We start from the raw sequence: 19,088 nt of genomic DNA on the forward strand, positions 1-19,088 counted from the left end.
CCTCCGCTGGACTCTTTCCAATTTTTCCATATCCTTCTTGTAGTGTGGGGCCCAAAACTGGACACAGTACTCCAGATGAGGCCTCACCAGTGTCGAATAGAGGGGAATGATCACATCCTTCGATCTGCTGGCAATGCCCCTACTTATACAGCCCAAAATGCCATTAGCCTTCTTGGCAACAAAGGCACACTGTTGACTCATATCCAACTTCTTGTCCACTGAACGTGTTCCTTGTGTGTATGTTTTTAATGGGAATTTCAAGAGGACATTGAAATGTAGAGGATGTAGAAAATTCTTGACTCCAAGAGTCTGGATCAACTACCAGTTTTTGTAGGCATTCCTATATTGTTAAATACCTTTGGTCCATCTAATGTGGAATCCCATTTCTGTCATTGGTCAATACTGGATGGTTCAGAAAGTGCATATAGTCAGTTTTGAAATGTGCTATTCCTTCCTGATTCTGAGAATGAGTTTGCACCCTGAACCATGAGACTGTATCAGAGCTTGAAAAAATGTATTTGACACATGCTAGCCAAAGGCCTGCACCTGCTTCCCAGTGCCTGATATGAATGATGGAGCCGGAGGATGTGGGGCAGACAAGTTCAAGAGTTATGCCCTGGTGAGAAATCTTGGCTGTTGGGAAGGGGTAGGTATTGGGTGCTCTTCATGGAGCTGGTTTGGGTGATCCATGTTTTGTGTTAGCCTCTGGATAGTAGGTAGCTGATAAAATAATGTTCCCATCCCTGTTCCCTTCTGGCCACTGAAAGGAACTTTCTTTCTCATTCTGTCACCTCAGAACCTCCTGACTTGTGAGGTGCTTTGGCTAATCTACCTCTGCCCAGTTTTGTAGTTGCTGCTGGAGTGTTTTTCTCTTCCACACATCCCCTCCCCGATCTTCCTAGGTAATCCAGAGGAGTGCGTCTCTTTTGCTCGGCCCCTACAGCAACGCCCCATTTAGGTGCTTATGAGTCGCCACAATCCTGCCTCTGCTGTTCTTCATATCTTCCAGACTGAAGTATAGTGACACCTGATACACTTCAGATTTGCCATATGGTTCTTCATAGCAGACACAAAACTACAGAGATCTGAAACAGCAGAGTGTTATAAGTTTCACTCTGATGATGCTTGGGGAAACTCTACATCAGATACACTAGTGCTGTCATCACTGCAGCATTTCACCTCAGAAAAGTTAGCATCACAAACTTAAGGGCTAGAATTTTTTTTTCATAATTCTGCAGAAATTGATGGTTTGTGCCTGTCTGCTCTCTGAGGAAAGTTTCCTACATGCCTCCGGCAAATAGGAGGGTGAATTTTTCAAGCCCTCAATTTGATTGTTTATTCTAGATTTAGCCTGCATACAATAATAAATACATAAGTTCTTAAAAGTAATAAAATGAGCCTGCTACAATGTGTGTCTTTATAATTAGGGCCCTACAAAATTCATGGTTCATTTTGGTCTATTTCACGGTCATAGGAGTTTAAAAATCATAAATTTCATGATTTCAACTATTTAAACCTGAAATTTCACAGTATTGTAATTGTAAGGGTCCTGACCCAAAAAGGAGTGGTGGGTGAATCACAAGGTGTAGGAGGGATTGTGGTACTGCTACCCTTACTGGGCCCTCAGTCAGCAGCTGCCACTCTCCGGCCGCCCAGCTCTGAAGGCAGCAGTAAGGGTGTACAGTATTGCCAACTTCTGCACTGCTGCTAGTGGTGCCTTCAGAGCTGGACGCCTGGCCAACAACTGCCGCTCTCCAGCTGCTCCCCTTAAAATACCGCAACCCCCCTAAAATAATCTTGCGACACTCCCCCCGCAATCCTTTGAGTCTGGACCCCCAATTTGAGAAACGCTGGTTTCCCCTGTGAAATCTGAATAGTATAGGGTAAAAACACACAAAAGACCAGACTGCATGGTCCGTGACACGTTTTTCATGGCTGTGAATTTGGTAAGGCCCTATTTATAACCTTCTGTTACGTTGAATTTTACAGGCTGACTGGACACTGCATACAAATAGAGCTGGTTGAAAATTTTTTGATGGAAACGTTTACCATCTGAAAATGCTGTTTTGTCAAAATAAAAACATTTTGTGGGAATGTATCAATTATGATGAAAATTTTCAACAGAAAAATTTCAGAATGTTTGGAATCAAAATGGATTATTTTGTTTTGGCTTTCTCGTTTTGTTTGCAGTGTTGTTGTAGCCATGTTGGTCCCAGCACAATAGAGAGACAAGATGGGTGCGGTAATATATTTTATTAGACCAACTTCTGTTGGTGAAAGAGAGAAGCTTTCGACCTATGCAGAGTGACACAAGTTCATTCACCTTGTGTCTCTCATTTCATTTTGATGTTCTTGTCTATGCCTAGTTTCATTTAATCTTTATCATTTTGTTTGAACCTATTTTTAACTGTTTATTATTTTAAGAGATATTTAAAATGTATATATTGAATATATTATACATATATATATATATATAATGTGAGTGGGTTTATATTTGTGTGTGTGTGTTCATTTTGATGTCTCTGAAACAAAATGCTTGTCAATTTTTGTTCTACAATAAACTTTAAAATTTTGAATTTTTGTTCTTATTTGGAGTCAAAGGGAATTCCACAATGTCAGAATTTCCCATGGGATGGAAATTCTGTTATGCAGCCAGCCTTACATACAAATAGTTGTGGGGAGGGCTCACGTTTGCTTTAGCTTTCCATGTTATATGAAGCCTCTTATTTTGTTCAGGAGGAAAGGTATAACACAATATCTGTGTTCTTACCAAATGAAAGGAATTTCAGCAGGAAGTATCTCCACTGCAAATATGTACACATTTTCTTTACTGCAATCAATACAGTTTTTCATGGATTTCTGCTCTCTGTTCACTCATGGCTATATTTAACATATGTCATAGTACTTGGCTACATTGTTTTAAACACTCTTTTTATTGTTGTACAGATGTGTGTTGCAATGAGATCAGTGTTTTATATGGCACATTCAGTGGCTGTATACATCTGTCTCCTACTCTTGTAATTGTGAACAGAACTCCTACGTGGTGACGGCTTAGTTGTTAAGTGTTGATGTCTTTTTAAATTCCTGCTCAGGCAAACTCAGCACATCACCTTGGTGTGTTCTCATCAGCCTTGTAGCTTTGCAAAAATAATTGCTCAGATTGTCTGTATAGTTTTATATGGAGCTGAAGAATAATTTGCATTAGCTGCTGATGAGAGTACAGCACCATTGTCCTCCATTGACTGAACAGATTTTTTTCTAGGAACTTTGGTTCTGAAATGAACCAATAATTTAATCTTCAATAATTAGTTAATTTTAAAGGTCACTGGTTATATAAGTACAATTATCAGCATCTGTTACTATTTTAATTGACAGGAATGAGCTAATATGGTACAGTATTTGACTTTTTTTAATGTTGTTCTTACAATCTCTTTACTGTTGCCCCTTGGTGCCTTTCCACTGAACGAGGATGCCAGAGGTCAAGTTAAAGTGATCCAAAGCCAATGCTGGTTCTGGGCCAGGCATTGTTTTTTTGCAGTAGAAACCTGGAGCCCAATTCTGCAACTTGCTCAGCACCCTCAACTCCTATTCAAGTCAGTGGGAACTGCTGGCACTTAAGTACCATTCAGAAGGTGTTCAGAACCTTTCAGGGTCAGATCCAGGTTACCTATTGATGTAGGCTGGGATTTTCAAAAAGGCCTAAGGGAGTTAGGCACCCAAATCCTATTGACTTTCAATGGAGTTGGTGCCTAACTCATCTAGATCCTCTTGAAAATTCCAACTATTGGTCCTTGTTTAGATCTTCTATGTTAAAAATGAGATTGAGCAGTCACTCCTCTGCAACATCATGGCAGGGATCTCCAGTGTGTTGCATTCAGTTCCTCCCTGGTTTAGTTGCTAGCATTTTCTGTCTAGCGTTTCATTATTCCACATTTGTTAAGAGGCTCATCAAGTACTACAAGGGGTTGAGTTACAAACTGCATCTGATGTGGCACATAACTCAACACCGGGTATTTCTTCTAAAAATGCCAGAGGCACAAGATTAGGAGCAAAAGTAGAAATAGTCAGGTGTGACTATGAATAGTAAACCACAGGCATGGTTATGCAGTGTGCATTATCCAGTTGACAGAACTATTACTAGTGCACTGAGTATGACAATTAACCTGCAACATTTTGGTGCCTCTGAGCCACTGTATTGAAGTGCCTTACAAATGTCATGAGAAGTCACAAACACGTTTGTGGTTTTTCAGACAGGCATGCAGCATCTCATGGTTTTATATTTAGAAAGAATATAGATGACAGGAAGACAGTGTTGATAAGCATATGTCACGTGACAGTGATAAAGCTTCATTTGCCTCCCATATTCTGTTCTAATCAGATGGGCAAGTTATCAAGGTAAAAAGCATGGGCTGGCTGGAAGCCAACCCTGTAATAACATATCGTTTCCACCCAGTTGTAATTGAACAATGAAGGATTTTTTTTTTTAACTTTTCATTCCTTTAGAAGTTTTTTGGAAATTCCCCAAAAGCGCTGAACTAATGGCAGCTGCTGCCATGGAGCTATGTTTCTGGTGGTTTTAAACTGTATTCCTCGAGGGTAAAATCACATCTTATGTTTTGAAAAAGATGATAAATGCACACTTCTGAGATACTTATTGCACAAATAATTTGTATGAGCTCAGCTGTTCCATAGCATACGTTAACTAGTCAGTGATTACAACTCAAGGAAAAGACAAGGCCTACCCAAGCTGTCTAGAGACACTAGTTAAGCTCTGCTGTTGCACATTTGGTCTTACTCCAGCTATGGATCTAGCAGCAGGATTTTAACACTCAATATGAGAGAGCTGTAGCTAAGGATCCCATTGTAAGTCTTCTTTTCCGAGGAAATACATGATGGGCTGTCCAGCTTTTGTCCCATGAGCTTTGAATAAATTCTGAAAATGATGTGTAATTAGAATCTATAGCTATATCTACAAGTATAGATAAAATATCTGTGTGTATTATTGGGTGGGGGAAGCTGGTAGTGACCCCAGTTTGTAGGTTGTCTAGCATTTTCCATTATAAAAGATTCTTGCAACCTTTTTTGAGATGCTCTTATACTACCATTGTTTGTAGTAGGCCTTTGACATTTGGCAGGGAGAAAGCTCTTGGGCTACAGAAGTGTCTTTCTCTTTCGTTCTTTCGTTCTTTCTTTTTTTTTTTTTTTAATTTCTTTGTCCCATGAAATTTCATTCAGGTGTAGTTGAGCTGTAATCTTTTGAAAATCTCTGGTTCACTTGTGTTCCTCAGAAACATTGTGGCAGCATGGTAAACTAACTGATGGTGAATATTCTAATTTCAGGCTGTGTACATCCCACTGCCAAAGCAGTAGCAGCAGACACTGCAGGAGCCCCTGAGCAAACACCCTCTCTTTGTTGCATACTGTTCAAAGCCAGTAATAAACATAGGATTATTAATTCTCTTCATGATCTTTTCTAAGGCTTGCCACAGTACCTGAGTGCCTCAAACCTTGTCACCACATCAAGATGATAAAAGTATAATCATCATTCTACAGATTGGGAAACTAAGACAAAGAGACTTGCATGAGGCCTCACTCACAGTGGATTGGTGGCAGAGCCAGAATTAGAAGTCAGGACTTTCTGACTCTCGGCACTGTTCTCCTTCCCCCATACCACACTATCTTTCTGCCAGTGGAGCTGAGCCGCCATAGCTCCCATTGACGTCAGTTGTGGCTGTGAGTGCTCAGTACTGCTGCAGATGAGTTCCCAGGTGGTCAAGTTGGGCCTCAAGAAGTGCAGTTGCCACTTCCAGAATTGTGGTTTTGGTGGCTTGCACAGTGCTACATACAATGACTGTGGCACAGGCAGGGATCAAACTGAATTTTCCTGTGTAAAATTGATCTGCCTTAACAACAGAAGTATCCTTTCACTTCCTGCAGTCGCTTGTTTTGTTCTCTACACACTTCTAACTTGTAGAGAAATGCAGCCTCATTCACTACAGAGCCCTGATTCGTTGTCCTTCCTGTGCACTGAAGGAGGCGGGGTCCCCTGAATGTATAGTATGCGTGATCATATCATTAAAGGCTCTATCGTAATGTACATGCAGAAGGGGGCTAAATTAAGATTCCGTGAGCAGCCTAAATGCTGGCATTCCCTAACTTTGAAGGGTTCGACTTTGCAACCTAAATAATGTGCCTTTAACATAGCTTTTTATGCGCATAGCAACGTGGACAATATTAGAAGCAAATTTTAAATGGCTGAAGTGGCACAACTTGAAATAGCCATCTCAGGGCACCAGAATTATACCTGGCCCTGATTTTCATACTGAGGATAGTCCCACCTTCCTGTGCAGTGATGTGGCACCTGCCAGCCAATGGCAACATACTCATTTGGAAGGTTACTGTCGGTCAATGTGTGACTTGAAGAAATGTCACCCATAAAAGGTGTCACCAGACAGAGATGGACTTCTGCTTGCTACCCAACACTGTGCAGCATATTGCTTCTTTGCTCTATGGCCCAGTTGATTTAAGTTATGAATCAAGTTGTTTTTACTTTTCTGTAACTTTTATGCAAGTAGGATCAGTCCATAGGTCCAAGGGGTAAGGACTCTTCATAGCCATATTTTTGTTTTTAGTTGCTATCTGTAAAGGTTTAAGAATCAGGCAAGGAGAAAATCAGTGAGACCTTTTGCCATTGAGCTGGATTAATGGGTAGCACTGGCAGGCTGGGTAACAGTTCAATGTGTTTTAGCTGCTACAAGTGATACAGTGAAATTGAAGTCATTTGGCTTGGGTGGGTGGGGTGAGAATGTATTGCATTAATTTACGGACTCTGAATAAGTAGTTGCAATACCATGAATTTTTCAGAATGCTGGCCATGGCAAGCTTTTAGCATTACATTCACGTAGGAGGTGTGCTGCTTACGTTTAAGTGAAGACAGTTTTACTATTTATTGCTTTCAGAAAGTGTCTGGCGGTGTACCCTTATGGATTAGAGCTTTCCTTGTGTTGTGGCATACTCATGCCTGACACTTAAAAAGCCTTCTAAGTTCTATGGAATAGATTGCTAAAACCAGTATTGTTTCCTTTGTGCCATGTGAGCGAAGCATTTAACCCTTAGGCCCTGAAGGAAGGGAAGTATGTTTCTAAAGAGATGTGCTGAGTTTATTATCTGTCTGTCTAGGCCAGGGGCAGGCAAACTTTTTGGCCTGAGGGCCGCATCGGGTTTTGGAAATTGTATGGAGGACCGGTTGGGGAGGGGGTCATGGCCCGGCCCCCACACCCTATTCACTCCTGCCCCATCCACCCCCCCGCTCCCTGTCCTCTGAATACCTTCTGTCCCCCCCCCCCCACCCCATCCAACCCCTCCTCTCATTCATGATGGCCCCCTGGGACCTCTGCCCCATCCAACCATCCCTTCTCCTTGTCCCTTGACTGCCCCGGAACCCCATCCAATCCCCCCTCCTTCCTGATTGCCCCCCGGGGACCCCTACCCCATCCAACCCCCCTTCTCCCTGTTCCCTGACTACCCCCCCAAGACCCTTGCCCCCATTCAACCTCCCTGTTCCCCACCCTCTGATGGCCCTGATCCCCCCCCCCAAACTCTCCTGCCCTCTATCCAACCCCCCCTGCTTCCTGCCCCCTTACCGTGCTGCCTGGAGCACCAGTAGCTGGCAGCGCTACAGCTGTGCTGCCCGGCTGAAACCAGCCACGTTGCCGCCACTGTGCAGCACAAAGCACTGGTCAGGCTGGGCTCTACAGCTGTGCTGCCCCAGAAGCTCGCAGCCTGCCGCCCAGAGCGTTGCGCTGGCGGTGGAGTGAGGTGAGGCTGTGGGGGAGGCGTAACAGCAGGGGAGGGGCTGAGGACTAGCCTCCTGGGCAAGGAAGTGGGCTGTAGTTTGCCCCTCTCTGGTCTATTTATACTGTGCTCATCACTGTAGTCTTTCAGGATGGCTATACTGATTCTTAGGTTCCCAAGAAGTGGCCTGCACTGTATTCCAGCACAAATCTCTCCTCTTTCTTCCCCCATCTCTCTAGCCTTCTCTTAGGTACCACTATGGCTATTTCAAGAGGCTTCTCCTGAGTGGATGAGATGATGGCCAGACTCACTACTACTTGTTCTCAGCAGTTAGCCTGCGTCCAGGCGTGAAGCTGCTCTGGGCTCTATGCCAAAAAGTCCCCATTCTCAGGCTCTACTGTAGGCATATGCTGCCTTTACTCTTCTAATTCCTGGTCTCATGGACAGGTGTGCAACCCAGTATTTGGGTCAGCAGCTTGCAGTTGGAAAGTCAGCTGGGAGAATGAAGCTGATTCCTGTTGTTTTGTTTTTTTTTAAAGGGGGGGGGCCCTCAGGGACCCTCCCTCCCCAGTTCTTCCATTAGTCACAGACTCTGGGCCCTCCTAGTACAGCATCCCATAATGATATTACCCAAATGATTAAAGTTAGCTAATCCCTACTTTAAAGTGTCTATATAGACTCATGGCTAGTTTTCTAGGGGTTAAATACTGCTATGTCTGTGCCTTCGATATTACAACAGAATGCTTGGTGCAAAATCTCCCATAAAGCAAATCCTTTCACATATTTCAATTCTGTCCTCCTGTGGGATACGTAACTAGCTTATTTCATTGCAACTGAAAAGTTCAGTCAGGAAAGCAATCTTGTCAAAAAAACCCAAACACCGACCAAGTCAAACCAACACAACACACATACATTTGGCAAATCAATCTGGTATTTACTAATCACTATCACTTACAGTGTTGAGATTATAGCTAGATTAGTAATATCTGAGCTCAAAGTCAGAAAATGTGCATAGATACATTGCCATGTTGGAGAATTTGAGTCAAGTTTGATGTGCCTCTCAGTTGTCTTCACTAAGGTCCATATGGCTGGGCATTTATTTCTGTGTTTCAATTTTTCCTATAATTGAGGCAGAATACTTGAAAAAACACTGGGCACATATTAGAGTTCAGCTGTAAGAGACAGCTAATGTATATGCTAGAACTGTGTATGATAGTTGGAAAAATCATGGGTAAAAATACAAATCTGGGTAGATGTGTTGTATGAAACAAACATACAAAATGTAAATTTGTTGGGCCCTTTTCTTAGGGTATCTGAGCAGCATTTTTTGAAAGTTTTCAAAGATAATGGGCCAAATCTTCAACTGATATCAATCATGTAGTTCCGTTGGCTACATTGGTTCCATTTACAGCAACTGAGGATCTGGCCCATCTATATCAGTAATTTGAAGAATAAGGTCCTGATTCTCTCTCTTCATTTACACCCTATACCTAATTGCTCTATTTAAAGTTTCACGATTGCTAGTTACTAGCCTTTTTTTGGCCAACAAGTTTATTTTATAATCTCATAGTGTCAATGTGTCACACTGGGCTCTATCAATTGAGTGCAGTTTTATAAGAATCCCGCTCTGTCTGCATCATGCCTCCCTGAGAGCCTGCATGTTTGTAGTTTGCAATGGTTGGCAAGCATACTAAATGGGTTTCTTTCATCAGCAATGTAAAACTTGGCTGTAAGGTAAGTTTGGAGAGGCACACTGCCTTGCTGTTGCACAAAGAAAACTTTTGCTCCTGGGCGAAATGGCCAAGTTAGGGCTGTGATGCCAAATGTTAGAGGATGTTGTCCTAGGGAATGCTAGCCTTCTGAGAGATCTCTAACTTACTGGTAGCGAGGGCTCATTGTACAGCAGCGAAACTTCTGCATCACCCTCATGATCAATGCGTTCATGAGTAGACTTGTCATTAAAGTTTATTCATTGCCTGATTTTCCTTAGACTTGACCAGCGCATGTGCCCTGCTCTGTTGTTCAACGCAGAAGGAAGGAGTTTGTAATAGATTGCTGTAAAATGATACAAGAATCCCCCGGTGCAGGAAAAGTTGGATGGAGCTGAGGGGGAGATCTTATTGAACATATAGTATTCATTTATGAGCTGGAACATGGAACATACTAATGAAGTCTGCAGATCACATTAAAGGCCAGATTGTGTCTGATGGACACTAGCCTGTCTGGAGATGAGTGTGGAACCTTAGGCATCACAAGGGGGAGGGATAGCTCAGTGCTTTGAGCATTGGCCTGCTAAACCCAGGAGTGTGAGCTCAATCCTTGAGAGGGCCATTTAGGGAACGGGCAAAAATCTGTCTGGGGATTGGTCCTGCTTTGAGCAAGGGGTTGGACTAGATGACCTCCTGAGGTCCCTTTCAGCCCTGATATTCAATGATCTAAGTGACATTTTTTTCATCCCAAGATATACATATGAAAGTAAGGAGCATGCTAATCCTTCCCAGATCCCATGCAATGAGGAAATTGGGCTGGGAGGAGTTAAGAATGGAAGCAGAGATGCTGTTTGGTCTTACTAAGGCATTTATATGGTGTTTGTCTGACAAAATATTCTTTCTAGTCCCTTAGGTAGTTGCTTAAATCACGTTTTACTGAAATTGTAGCATTTTTCTTACAATATCCATCTAATACATAGTATGCATTACTGTGGTAACGAGGCTCTATTCTAACCCCTCAAAAACAAAACAAAAGAGAACCTGTCCGATAAAGAACAGTTGGAAAAGCATTACAGTGTATCTCCAGGCAGCACTAGTCTGAGATTTGAAGGATTAGAACCTGTTAATTGTCTACAACTATATTATAGTGCCATGAAATACTCTTAAAATTAAGATTGCCATACCTGTGTATGTCTATGGGGCAAAATAGTAGGATTCCAGTTATCTATTAGTAAATAGGCATTTAGGGTCTATGGGAATACGGCAGTTAAGTATCAGTATTTTAAGGAGGCTGTGTGTTGGACAATGTTTAGCAGAAGTGATGCTGCCTTTCCCATCTAGCGCATTCCTTCCTGTCTCTTTTTTAAATCATCTTGTGTGACGTAGTTACTCTCTCAAACTTACACTTTTAACAAGTTTTCCTCTTGTGTTGTATCATATATTTTGGCTCATCTTGGCCACTTAACTGCAGAATTATACCACTAATATGCAAGCAGAGTATTCTATTTTTTGCTTAAAATTCTTTAGCAAACTAAGTATTTGGAGCTCAACTAATTCCTGGTGCAGATCATTGGAATGACACCAGGGATGGATGTGAATTGTTAACTCTGCAGGTTTTCGAAGCTCAGTATCTTAGGGTATGGCTACACTTGAAATTTCAAAGTGTAGTGTGGTCGGAGCACCAGCGCTGGGAGAGAGCTCTCCTAGTGCTGCACGTAAACCACATCCTCTACGGGTGTAGCTAGGTCCCAGCGCTATGACACTGTTTACACTGGCGCTTTACAGCGCTGTATCTTGCAGCGCTCAGGGGAGTGTTTTTTTCACACCCCTGAGCGCGAAAGTTGCAGCGCTGTAAAGCGCCAGTGTAGCCAAGCCCTTTGTTTTAGACAACAATAGAAATTGTGGAGAGTGTTTACTATCCATTTTTGTGGTTTTGGCAAGATCAATTGAGAGAGCGCGCCAGATTCAACCCTGGTATATGCAGATGAAAGTGCATTGTCTGCAGTGGGTTTATACCTGTTTACTCCAAGGCTAACTTTGACTGAAAATCTTTACAACATACCAGTGTTACAAATTGCAGTGCAAGGCCTTCAGATTGTGATGCTCATCACTCTGCTTGAATTGAATTGAACTGAATCCTAGTCACTTAGTGGTGACTCTTCTACAGATTATGTGTTTACATTAGTATCGCTGCAGGGATCTTCTATGTGGTAAATTCTTATCTGAATACTTGAAGGGCTGTACCAAGACTCTAGCTGAGAATTTCTGGGAATAGAATGAGAACTCTGTTTTTTTACACATTTCCCCTTTTTTTGGACTCTCATGACTCCTCTGGAACTTGAATTCACTTAAATTTTTTCTTTCAGCGGCTGTTACAACATTTCATGGGTGCACCTCTTTGACTTCAACAAGGCATCTCCCCTTTTGTGTTCTCAAAACACTGCGCCTATTGCTGATGAGAAAAGAGAAAGAAAAAGGCTCAAGTTTGATTTTGGATTTAAAACAATCATGACATCTTTCTGTTGCGCGTGTGATAGTACTGATGGACAGCCTAATGACTCTTCGAACCAGACCTTGCAGGAGCCTAAATCCAGTGAGAACACTCCCTTGCCCCCATTCTCTCTCATTAGGGCTCTGGGCTCGCTGGCATAATTCAACAAAGCATATGGGCCTGAGTTTGACTTTTCAGCATGCAAGTAGTTCCTGTTGACTATAACTGACTTCCAAGGGACCATTCATGCTTACAGTTAAGTACAGACTTGAGTACTTTGCTGGATCAGGCCAGAAGGTTCTGCGGGATTGAGATCATGCTGAGTCGGTACTCCGAAACCCATGCTGTGGGCTATGTTAAAGTAGGAAGGTTTGGTATTAGCTCCTAGAAACCTGCAGATATGTTTTGAATTATGCCATACTAGTTTGGCATTTTTTTTCTAATAGGATCTGCTTCCTTGTTATGGCTTATGGTTATAGATGCCATAGACATGTCACTAAAGCTAAAATGTATAACCTCTCCATGTTGGGATTTTATGTGTTGCTCTTATTTTGCCAGATCCATGAAGGGAAAATCAATTCCCCCTCCAGTCTCCTCCTCTGAAACTCACTTCCTTGTTTCATTTTTAGAAAGTGAGTCTTTTGTTCCCTCTAGCTGAGTTTGGGAATAAGTCCCATGACCAACTATTTAAGGAAGAAAATCTTTGCTACATATTAAAGATAATAGAATTTCTTAACCTTCAGCCCTTTCAAAACAATGACTTTTCATCTATAAATAACCGTGGATTACTTATACTTCTGCTTCCACTGATCTTAGTACAATGGCATTTTTAGCTTAATGGCAAATCCCTGACATCAAATACTGTGGACCACCAGTTCTGGTGCCAGATGCAACTTCTCTCTGTCATTCATTCATAAATGAATGAATTTTGAGTATGTGTATTAGAGCCTTCGAAAGCATCTGATTTGAGTATTTCTATATTTAGGCTACTGATCTCTTAAAAGCATAACAGTGATATCACATGTGATGACCTATATACCTTTGTGTCCAGTCAAATACATAACCATTTCAGCCACTCAAGCTATTGGCCAATTTGGCACCCCCCACAGAATGTGCATTTGAAAGTATATTTTTAGCTCTTAGATCCACTGAAGTACTTGGGCTCATTTTTAACAAAGTAGCAGGAAAGTTAAGAAAAAATAGTGTGTGAAATATCATATTTAAAAAGTTGTTAAAGAATCTCTGTATAAATAGTTTAAAAAAATAATAATCTCCGCCGGAGGAAGAATTGGAGAGTACTGACTAAAATGCTATGCATTTGCTCTGGGAATGATATTTTATATTCAAAGTAGTTCAGCGGAAAGAGGAGCTGAATTGACATATTTATAAACAAGTTACTTCAGCTGTGAGATAATTGGCTGAGAAAACTGTATTATTATTCAAATATAGGGTCCTTTGTATTTGTACTTTAAAGAAGGCCTGATACATCGTCTTTACATATAGAAACTATTGTAGGTGCAAATTGCTGATAGAATGAACTTCAATTTCAGGCCTGTTTGCTCTTAGATAAATTGAGTTTTCTATTTGTAACATTGAAATTCCTTTTCAGCCACAAAATATTTATCACCTTCTTGTTTGTTCAGTTGTTTGAACAATTACTAATAAGGAATAGCTGTTAGGGAGATAAAGCTAGGAATTGTCTGTTTTTATCAGAAAAGCCAGAGATGTTTACCATATACTTAGGATATTGTTTAGATCGTCATTAGTATTATTTAAGGAAGGTGACGTTGCATATTACTTGTGGAAGTGAGAAGGGGCTTCAGTAGGACTCCTCATTCTGCTTGGGTGACTAACTTGTCATCACAAGGACCTAGCCACAGTGATCCATGCAATTTGTCACATAGAGGCTGGATTACTGTAATTCAGTGCATATGAAGATGAATGTGAAGAGAATGCACAGGTACCAGCTGGTATAGAATATATCTGCCCACCTTCTCCATAGCTCAGGCTGATGCAAACACACAATGCCAGTGCTCAAATCTCTCCACTGCCTCCCAGTCAGTTTCCAGTTAATTTTTTAAGCAATTGCATTGTCCATTTGGAAGCTCTTGAGCTGGTGTTTGACGATGTTACTCTGTTCAAGTGGAGGCGTCTACGTTGATGTGCACCAACTCATGATCTGGCCTAACACATATGTTTTTATTTCATACTTTCAGTCATTGTACCAATTCATCAGCAACGTGTTCTACTCACAGAATGCTTATAGCATTCTTTGCCCCAAATGTGTCTTGACTGCTCAAAAACTGGGGGCCATTTAATTGAGAGACAAGAGGAACTGTTCAGCCAAATCAGTTATAATTATTTTTTATTACTAGTATTATCTTAGTGCTTAGGAACCCCAGTCATGGACCAGGATCCCATTGTAGTCAGTGCTGTACAAACAGAACAAAAAGATACTCCCTGTTTCAAAGTTTTTACAATCTAAGTATTAATACCGGTTCCTGCATCTCAGCAGATTCTTTGCTTATGAATGATTCCATTCTGAAACAATGATGTGCTATCTGTATGTGCTCAACTTGGTCATGGATAGAACAGGTGAATTTACAACAAAAGCCTGGGCACCCATCATGCCTCCAAAAGCCTATATTTTTAATTGAAAATGCAGTGTGCCTCTGCAAATTGGATAAATGCACATGCACTGAGGTTTCTGTTAAAATCTTTGCAGTTTTGCCTTTGCAAGCAGTCTTCATTAGAACTGGTTGGAAATTTTCTGACACTTTTTTTGTTAGAAAATTCCAGTTTTTAGAAACTAGAACTGTTTGTGGGAAAGGATTGGCTTTGACAAATCTCCTGATTTTAAAACTCTATTGAAAAAATGTTTTGAAATTGTCTGTGTTCTGTTTCCTCATACTCTGTTTAATTTTTCCATTCTAAATGACTTTTCAGTTCAATTTATTCTAAAAGAATCAGTGAAATCAAAACTTTTGTAAATGATCTAAACAAAACATTTTGATTGATCTGAGCTGAAATGTTTTTGAATTATCAGTTTGAAAATTGGAGATTTTGACTTCTTGCCGTGATTTAGGATGAGAAGAGTTTTTGAAATCATAAAAACTTTTGTGGAACAGGAAAACCATTTCCCACGCACCTTTAGTCTTCATGATACGAGGGATATGGTTCCAAGGCTCCCCCATCTATATTTTTATGCCATAAAAATGAAAATCATTTAAAGAAATCAGCAAGAGAACCCAGAAATCCACAGCCAAAATTTAAACTCTCTCATTAGTATGTTGCTTCTACTTCCTTGTCTTGTTCTCTCCCGAAGCACACACAAGTAGGCCTGCAAGGGCTCTGCATCATGAATTGTGTGTGCTATGTTTGGAGTGGAAGGAGAAACGACGAGAATAATTTCAATCCAGAGATTAACCCATACATACTAAGTGAGGTGTTCTGTTTTGCATCAGGCAGGAGTTCAGACTTCATGGATAGAATTGAATTTTGGCTTGCTTTCTTTATCAAAATGTAGTGGCGTCCTAGTAGTACATTTTGTGTTTTCTGTAAATCCAGAGTAGTTCTTATTTGTTTGGAAATTTCTATTATAAATGTAACCCTTCTGCCCCTCTGAGTTGGCAGCAACAAGGGCCGGGTTCAGTATCCAGGGGTTCTGTTTCAGTAACACAATGCATAACCGGCTCGAGCCCCCACCCAGTGACCTGGGACACTCACATACCACACCCCCCTGGGCGCCTCTAGGAGGCAATACTTCCCCTCTCGCAAGCACGGAGTCTGAGTGTAGCAAAATCTTTTTAATAAAGGAAGGAATTAATGCGGCATCCCATTGGAGAAACACCACAAACAGGGTTATAACACAAACCATAAACAAAACCCACCTCCAAGTACTTTTGGCACTGTCCTTTTTCCCCTTAAGGTTTTAAGTCCAATCACCCCAAAGTCCAACAACCCAAAAGTCTCTGGTCAATGCCACCCCAGAGTTCGAGAGTTTATCTGTAGAGGTCCTCCCCCCAGCCTGGGTAGAAAGGGACACCTTACGTGGTCCTGGGCCAACTGCCCTGCCTCTCCGTGGGTTCTGCTTCCGCCTTCTCCACGAACTGCTCCGCTTTACCAGCCACTGCACGCTGCTCCTCCAGCCGTCCTCAGAAACTGCTCCGCTCCACCAGCTGCTCTGCTCCATGAGCTGCTCCGGTTCTCTCTGCAAACTGCTCGGCTCTGCTGGTTCTATGGGCCGCTCCACTCGTCCCACAGCTACTCCGCTCTGTCAGCCACTCTGCTGCCACCAGCTGTCCTGTGATCTGCTCCAGCCATCCCCACAAACTGCTCCACTCCACCAGCAGCTCTGTTCCACAGTATAGCTTTGGGCTCCCCACTAGTTAGCACTGTACTCAGTGCTCTCAGCTCAGTGATTTTAGCTTTTTAGTGATTTTCAGCTCTTAGTGATTCCAGCTCATAGTAGGGGAGCCCCAGTGCTAGTACACCATTAGCCCAAAGTGAATTCAGCTCAGTAACCTGTATTTAAATTCTTGAGGGAATAAAAAAATCAACTCTGACATTCCACAGTGGAGAGAGGAGGAGGTGCAACTGGTGCTTCTGGCTCCACAAGGAAACTGCACCACCAGGCACAAATACCTGTCCCCAGCCTCTCTCAATTCTCTGGGTTTTGGAACCCATGTCCCATGTCTAGCCAGTACCGCCCAACTGAGGGTGAGCAATTTGTCACCAAGCAGTCCCACAGCTTGGGAGTCTGGGATAGGGTAGGCGTGCCTATGCAAATACACTCTCTGAAATTCTTTCCACCAGATGTCAGTGTAGAGCTTATCCTGACTCTGCTTACATAAGTATTCATTTAATATTTGCATAGAATGCCATAGTGTGTGCATTGTACTTTTATATAGCCAGTAGAGACAATGGCTGCCCCACACAAGATAGACAGGACATTGTACGTGTGGATATGAAAGGATTTTGGCACCGTGTCCTGCTAAAGCACATTTATTTGATTGTATGAATTTTCAATCTGCATTCAAAGATGCTAAAATTGTGCACAGATTTGAAATGATGATTTAATTGTTTTACAAATGAGTGTTTTCTTCAGCATACAAAACAGACGAATGAATCCCGAAAGGCCTTTTTCTATGACTTTAACAGATGATTTCCTGACATTGTTATATTTCCTGGTTTAAGGCTGTGAATAATTAGCTATTTAAGTAAAAATATACTTTGAGGACTAGATGTCAATAGAAAAACTGTCAGTAAATTTGGAACGGCTTTGCATGTCAGGATGATTATAGAGGTGAATAAATTGAACCATGCAGTGTACAGTTCTTAACTTCAGTTTCCTCCAGTTGCTTCTGATTCATTCCCCTGCTTTTCTAGGCTGCTCATGATACTATCAAGCTGGGGAATTCTTCTTCACAAAATCCCTTACTGTGGACAACTGTTATCCAGCATTTACTCAAATAAGTTAATCAGAGTGCAGTCACTTGAAACTTCACCTTTAGGGCTCCCTCTGAAGAGGCAGCTGCTCTTAATAATTAGCTCTTTTGTCTGATTTCCTGAAATGTGAAAAGCCACTTACTCCCCAGCTTCAATTCCAAACTAGTGCCAGGAATCAAACTGGTCTGTTGGGTACAGCAGGTTCTCTGTGTACTTCCCATGTAGTAAACTGAGCCACCCCACTGGCTTAAAACACAAGAGGTAATTTTATCTCATAGGTGATCAAACTATCACTGCAAGCAGAGTAACAAAATAGTTGTCGGTTCTGTGAAATGAACAGTTGCAGGTCTGGCAGAGTAATGTCAAGTGAATTACTAAAAAGACTTTGGAGCCATTTTAGCTGGAGCATTAAAATGTCTTTAAAATCCAGATGATGCATGTGCATGTGCATAAAAGGGCATCAGAGTCTATGGAAATACAAGTTAATCAGGGTTGTCGTATGGGTTTTACGTAGGAAGGTGGGAATGAACAAGTATTCCTCCAAATATTCAACTTGAAAATATAATTGTTTGTTTGTATTAGATCAGGGATTGGCAACCTTTGGCGGGCCAGGACGGTTTGTTTATCTGCAGCGTCTGCATGTTTGGCTGGTCGCAGCTTCCGTTGGCTGGGGTTCACCATTCCAGGCTGATGGGGGCTGCGGGAAGCGGTGGCCAGCACATCTCTCAGATCACTCTGCTTCCCACAGCCCCCATCAGCCTGGAATGGTGAACCTCAGCCAGTGGGAGCTGCGATCGGGCAAACCTGAGGACGCTGCAGGTAAACAAACCATCGCAGCCTGCCAGCGGATTTCCCTGTCGGGCCACGTGCCAAAGGTTGCTGATCCCTGTATTAGATTTTATTTTTTTAAGAAACCTAATGGGCCCAATTCTCCTCTCTCTATGCTGGTGTATATGATGAGTAACACCACTGAGGGCAGTGGAGTTGCACTGATGATTTAGCATAAATGCAAAGATTATCACACCATCTATTTATATATGTAAGCTCTTCTAGAGGCACCCATCACCATAGGATCTGAACTCAAGTACCAGAGATATGATATGTAAAGAGACTGAAATGTCCCTCTTATTTTAAATGGAAATCAGTTTTACCAACTGGTGAGATTTTTGGAATATTAACACAAATTGTCTATCCTGATACCCTGAAAATGCAGGTTTTAATTTTTCCCCATCATGGATGCTGTAGTATCCATCCAGTGCTGTATTGAACCCACATTTCAGAAGAGAGACCCCGTGGCTTTTTTAGGAACTGCACTGGATTGCTTACCGTCCAGACATTCACCAGCACCCGGGCTGTTAAACATTCTGTCCTTGATGTAACTTAGGACCCATTTTGGGTTTGTTTGCACACATCTTTCTGCTTCTGCCATGCTAATAATTCATGTGCTGTGTAATAAGGGCTTGATCCAGAGGTCATTTTAGTCAATGGGATCAGGCACTAATAAGAATGTCTTTTCTATACTGTGTATTTTTGCACTGGTATTATGCCGGTGATATAGGTGCAGTGGAACAAATATCTAATGTGGATGTGCTGAACATTTATATAAAAATATTGCTTACCCTGATGTTTATCCTAGTTTCAAACTG

At 41.8% G+C, this 19,088-nt stretch overlaps 1 protein-coding gene across 1 annotated transcript in view; it reads left to right on the forward strand.

The window, feature by feature from the left end:
- The window catches only part of XYLT1 (xylosyltransferase 1), a 347,177-nt gene that overhangs the window by 37,448 nt on the left and 290,641 nt on the right, over positions 1 to 19,088 (forward strand). The gene's annotated exons all lie outside the window — the stretch shown is intronic.

This window comes from Gopherus evgoodei, chromosome 10, assembly GCF_007399415.2.
Source record: "Gopherus evgoodei ecotype Sinaloan lineage chromosome 10, rGopEvg1_v1.p, whole genome shotgun sequence".
Classification (NCBI taxonomy): domain Eukaryota; kingdom Metazoa; phylum Chordata; order Testudines; family Testudinidae; genus Gopherus; species Gopherus evgoodei.